This window comes from Triticum urartu, chromosome 3 (assembly GCF_003073215.2).
Source record: "Triticum urartu cultivar G1812 chromosome 3, Tu2.1, whole genome shotgun sequence".
NCBI lineage: Eukaryota > Viridiplantae > Streptophyta > Magnoliopsida > Poales > Poaceae > Triticum > Triticum urartu.
In genome coordinates, this window is record NC_053024.1 from 199,280,638 (window position 1) to 199,286,241 (window position 5,604).

A 5,604-nucleotide genomic window follows, 5' to 3' on the forward strand; every position below is an offset into this window, starting at 1 on the left:
ACATCGGTCCCACCGAGTTGTTCTAGTCGATCCCACCGAGATTCCTAACGTTCACTCTTTCCTTTTCCTGTTGAACTCTCCCCTCCTACTTGTTTTCCCGTCGTAGCGGGATATTTCTTGCTGGGCCTTCTCCTGTAAAACTGGATGATACCCACCTAACCTTCTCATGGCATCCTCTCTCCTTCATACCGTACTTCCACATAGACCGCCAAGGAGGACTCCCCCCACCTACCACCCGCTCTCCTCCCTAAACCCCTCCCTCCCTCCCCTCATTGTTCATGTCAATTGGCCACTGCCATCAAGGGGGAGAAGGTGTGCGCCGACCATGATGCCCCAAGCCAAGAAGGCATATCTGATGGCTCGTGAGTCATTGCCACATTGTAACATGTAGTTAAATGTTATGCTTTACCACAAAACTAAAATATGATGTCCGTTATTGAGCATCCAACTGATATGCCACCATGTTCATTGTTAACTCTTGAAACAACTGACTGATACATTTACCCTTCTATCCTAACCAAAAATATATATGTTATTAGCTTCCGAAGCAACCGTTCAATGCATTTACCCTTCTATCCTAATCAAAAAACAATTTATGACTTGATGAAAAAAAATGAACCGGTCGCTAATGCAATTTGCCTCAACCCTCACTTTTATCACGAAATCCATTAACTCGTGTTTGTAAGTGAGCCAGTGTGCAGACGGGGCGGGCGTGCTTCGACCGTGTCTCCGGGGCACAATTGAATGTCCATCCAATATAGAACGGAAGTGCTAAAGGTTTCATGTGATGCTGACCTTAATGAACCAGATCTCGAGAATTCGTTCATCCCTTCGCTTCAAGGATTGGTCGCCTATTTTGTAAGTGGGGTGTATCCTTGGTGACACTTGAGATCGACGCCAACGTGGCAGGCCAGGAAGCAATGGATGACAACCGCTTTCCCACTATAGTGCTAGTACCTCCTAGTTCTATACTGAACCCAACCTTCATCCCAGGCTCTACCATAACGGTAGCATGCTCGCGCGTTACCATTGAAAAAGAAAAGCTATGGAAAAAAAGAATTAGTTACAGTTTACAACATAGGAAATCACAAGCTAGCTAGTGCAGGCTAAATAAAAAAAATTCAGATTGAATAAACATACAGATTCAATTAAAAGACGATGTTCCACACCGAGATATAATAAATCACCCCCCCCCCCCCCCCTCTTCTTCCCAATACTTAATAATGTATACTGACATACACATATGTCCAAAAAAAGGTATGAATAATCAGATCATTATTAGTCAAAACAATATCATCAGCCAGATCTTGGACCTGGGTACAAATACGTGTATAGACCAAAACTGAATTTATCAAAGATGAGATGGAGACTCCGTAGCATGCAAAGCTAGCAGCATGAACTACTTCACCGAGTATCAAGATAAGGGAAGAACATGACAGGTAGGAGTGATCAGGCAACAGAGCATCATCCAGCGGAAACAACACATATACCGGGAGCAGCAGTCTACTTCACATCTTCAGGTTGAGGGGAACATTTGTTCTTGTGGCTTTCCTTTGCTTCATAGTGTTTAGCAAGGCGAGCACAATGTTGGAATCACTATAGTAATCATAGTCATCAATAAATTTATCGTTCAACAACTAATACTATAAAGAATTTTTCTACCTTAATCCGTTTACTTGTTGTTTCCTCGATGATGCCTCCATCTCTTTAATTTTGCTTGACCAAACACAACAAAAGATACCAATATGGTTATCTACAACTACAAATTTCAGGTTGTAGACATAATTTAATTATGACATACTCGTGGCTTAAATCTTCAAAACAGATAACAATCACTATGAAATAATTGTCAGACATAAATTTATTTTGGGTGCAACTCTTGCGTCACTGACCAAACTCAAATATGGTACTATTGGAAAGCTACAAACATATCCTATAACTTCCTTTTTGCCTCAACTCAAAATATGCAGAAATTTATACCTGAGTGCATTGATTTGTATAAAATTATCTTGACGAACCCCATCAAGTGCCTCTTGGAACATCTCTTGGATCTAAGTAGGGTAAACCAATCAGCAATGTGAAAACAAAAGGAGTATGAACATCCCAATTATATGTTACTAACCCGTTTCTCAAACTTAGTATAATCACCATCCTCAACCACGCTGATCTCAGTATCATTGTTACGGTCTGCTTCAGATGGACAGTTGTTCAAGTCTTCTTCTGATCCTTCTTGGTCGTCAAAAGAAACAGGATGCTGCAACTCTTGAAGTTTTTCTTTAGGAATCAAAACAATTGATTGTCTCCACTCCTCCTGAATCCCACTATCACCACTTGCCCTTATGTAACTAACTAAGAATAGAGGAATACCTCATATGCCCCTAAGTCATGATGTTCAGATATGATGATTGGGTAGTCGTGAATGAGAATGCTTTAACCAATACTGCAAGCTTCCCCAAGAATTTGATATCTTGCACTGTTCTCCAAATACTTGTAGCATTGCCAATAACAGAATTTGCACATATTTGTGCAGAATGCGACAATGTAACATCTAGAGAAGATGTGACGGATGTGAACGTTTAATATGTAAAAGTGATGTTATATTATTTACAAGAATCAAAGATTACATACCTATAGACCTAAATGATAGGTAAAAATTCATGCCCAAAAATCATAGATTAAAACAGTCCATGTACCTTAAACAAAGCATTTTAATAATACTACGAATTAATATTCTTCACTCTTCACTCCAAATCAAACATATTGATTTGATAAATTCATCTAGATTTTGAATAATGAATCAAGGAACGATATCAAACGAGGTACAGAAATAAATCTTTGCGACTCCTTATAGTATGCAACTACGCATACCTTATGCCTTAAATTCCATGCCTGTGAAGTTTCATTACATTAGAGTTACCAAAGGATAACACATCAGGCACGTAGGGTATGTCCATCTTTCTATTATATCTTTGTTTTATGTCCATATTTCTATTATATCTTTGCTCACTACATCATAGCTCCTGAAATTATCTATTCTTGTAGCATGCAGCGTATTTCATGAGTATAGATTTCGTACCGCATAATCTAGTCTTGCAGCATAGCTGGAGCGTATTTCATGAATCTAGATTTTGTACTCCATAATCTATATCTATACCAATATAAAAAGACCCAAAGGGGCAGATCCAACTGATCTCGACCATCAAACCAGGTCAATCCAACGACCAACACTGCTCCAATGGCGAGCGTTCAACATGTTTAACGTGCAATTAATATCATACCAAATATTGCACTAATCACAGAATTATCACACAAATAATAGCATACCTAATATCCACGTGCAATTAATATATTGTCTAAATATTAATGTGCATTGCACGTGCGCATTCACTAGTAATTTGAAAGGATTGGCATGCCGGTTGATTGTTACAGAAGAGACATGATAGCAGAGATGACACTCATAATAAAAACTAAATCTGCACACAATCAGACCAAGAAATTATTTCCTGGGATTATGCAATCAGATCAAGCAACGAGAAAAATAGCAAGGGGCCTCACAGTTCTTTCCGTGCTACGTCATCCGTGGTTGTGGTTATCGGTGAAGAAGAACACAGCTTCCCTGAGTGGCGCACTTGCAGACGCCCCTAAGATGGCTCTCGCAGCCTACGTCGTCGTCATCGCCATGAATAAGGCGTCACAGACACGTAGGCAAGACGGCCGACCAACATTGATCTAGCAGCGACCATAGTCCTCACCGCCGACCTCGCCGGACGTGCACTCCAACACAAGGAGGACATTCGCACCGTGGAGTTTTCCATGGCCACCTCCTTGTCCCGGCGGCCCGCACCTTCACGGGCGAGAGCCGACGCACCACAAGGCAGCCCATCACGCCATCGAATAGGGGTGGAGTCCTAGACATGGGAGAATGCCGGGGTTGGACGAACTCCGGGATGGAAACCGCAGCGGAGACGTCAGTGCGTTGCCACGGGCAGCGGAGGTGGTACGGGGAGGCGCGTGGGGGAAGGCTGGAGGCAGCGCGGTACGGGGAGGCGGCGTGGGGGAAGGCAAGAAGTAGAAGAGAAGACAACAAAGAGAGATTGGGTGGGAAGGATTGGAGAAGAAAAGATAAGTCATGATTCGCTCCATAACTGTTGATTGGTTTTTATTTGAAGAAGGAAGGTTCGGATATATATCGGTTAAGTAGTTAATCGGATTTTTCTTTAAATTCTGTTATTTGTTTCCTTAAAATTTGTTATTTTATTTCCTAAAGCAAATTGCATTGATAGGAAGAATCAGTTGATTTAGGTAAGTTAGGAAAGTTAGACTAGTGATCTTTTGTACCTTAGGAAAGTGTTGATTTACAAGCAAAGAGTATAGAGGAAAATAAACCGGTAGAAAAGGGGTAGTGAGAGGTGAGACGGAAAAAATCAGACGAAAGTGAGAGACGAAAAATAATTGACTATCCTACCAACTGAGACATTAAGAGTAGATATTAGTGGACAGTGCGAGTTATTAGCAAATTTCTCAGGTAGGGTTGCACAGGTTAGTGTAGATTCGAAGACAAAATCTGACCTCCACGATGCATGCTTTGAGCTCTTTCTTTGTCTAAATGGATTCTCCTTAGCCACGTGCTCAAAATGACATCAGTGTTCAACCATTGAAACTTTAGGGCGTGTTTGGTTGCCCGCATCGGGCCCAACCAGGCCCGTGCGGGAAGAAAGAAGCCTGTTTGGTTGCCCGTTTTTACTGTTGGGCCTGCACCTCACGCTTTTTAAAGTAGCCCAGAGCCTGGCTCGCTGGAAACGCTCGAATCGGTAATTTCTCACGAGCCAGGCCCAGGGGAGCGCTAGCGAGCGGGCCCTTGCACGAGTGGAGACCGGAAAAATGTGAAGTGATTACGTGAGGTCTTCTTCAACCTCCAGTAAGCTTCTATCTAATCTTCTCTCTCTGATCTACACAACGGTGCTTCGATTCGAGGTAAGCTCTACACGAAAAAGATGCACCTCGATGCTACGGTTCCATTCAGGCGACCGGTTCGTAGTTTCGTCAAGCGTAAGTTCTTAATCTCGTGTTCCCGTTTGGAGCTATTCTGGACAAATTTTGTCAGATTCATCGCGCACGATCGATCATTTGAAATTTCCTTTGACCAGCAGCCTAATCTTAGAGTCCCTCACAATATTCATGTTGTAAGTTTTTGATTTCGACGATCGTAGCTTCATCTCTCTTTCAACAGCAGTCTACTGCACTGACGCCGCCATGTCGACCTCCTCTGTCCTCTACTCAGAGCTCTTCTTTTCGTTCCTCTCGACGCCGAAGCCCTTCCCCTTGATCTCCTTGCCCACGTCCTACTACACTAGAGTCGTTTCCGGCGTCGCTCATCTCGACCCACTCTCTGTCGTCCTCCTACTGCACTGACGCTGCAATGGCGCGCACACTGCTTTCTTGTGTCCTCTGCCTTCGTGCACACTGCAGTTCGTCGCGCCGCCGACGGGGTCGATCATCTTGGCCTCCTCTCTCTCGCCCTACTACACTGGAGTTGTTTCCGGCGTCGATCATCTCGGCCTCCTCTCTCGTTCACTGGAGTGACGATACCATGGCGTGAGCACC

At 43.2% G+C, this 5,604-nt stretch overlaps 1 long non-coding RNA gene across 4 annotated transcripts; it reads right to left on the minus strand.

Moving 5' to 3' along the window:
* Positions 1-1,244: 1,244 nt before the first annotated feature.
* LOC125543579 lies at positions 1,245-4,133 on the minus strand. 4 transcript variants are annotated; one of them, XR_007298584.1, is made up of 3 exons: positions 3,556-4,133; positions 2,123-3,473; positions 1,245-2,051 (listed from the first exon to the last, which is right to left on the minus strand). It is a non-coding gene; the product is annotated as an uncharacterized LOC125543579 (long non-coding RNA). The 4 variants fall into 4 exon arrangements; XR_007298585.1 differs by having other exon boundaries at positions 2,123-2,254; positions 2,368-4,133; XR_007298583.1 differs by having other exon boundaries at positions 1,245-1,596; positions 1,663-2,051; positions 2,123-4,133.
* Between the last annotated feature and the right edge of the window lie 1,471 nt (positions 4,134-5,604).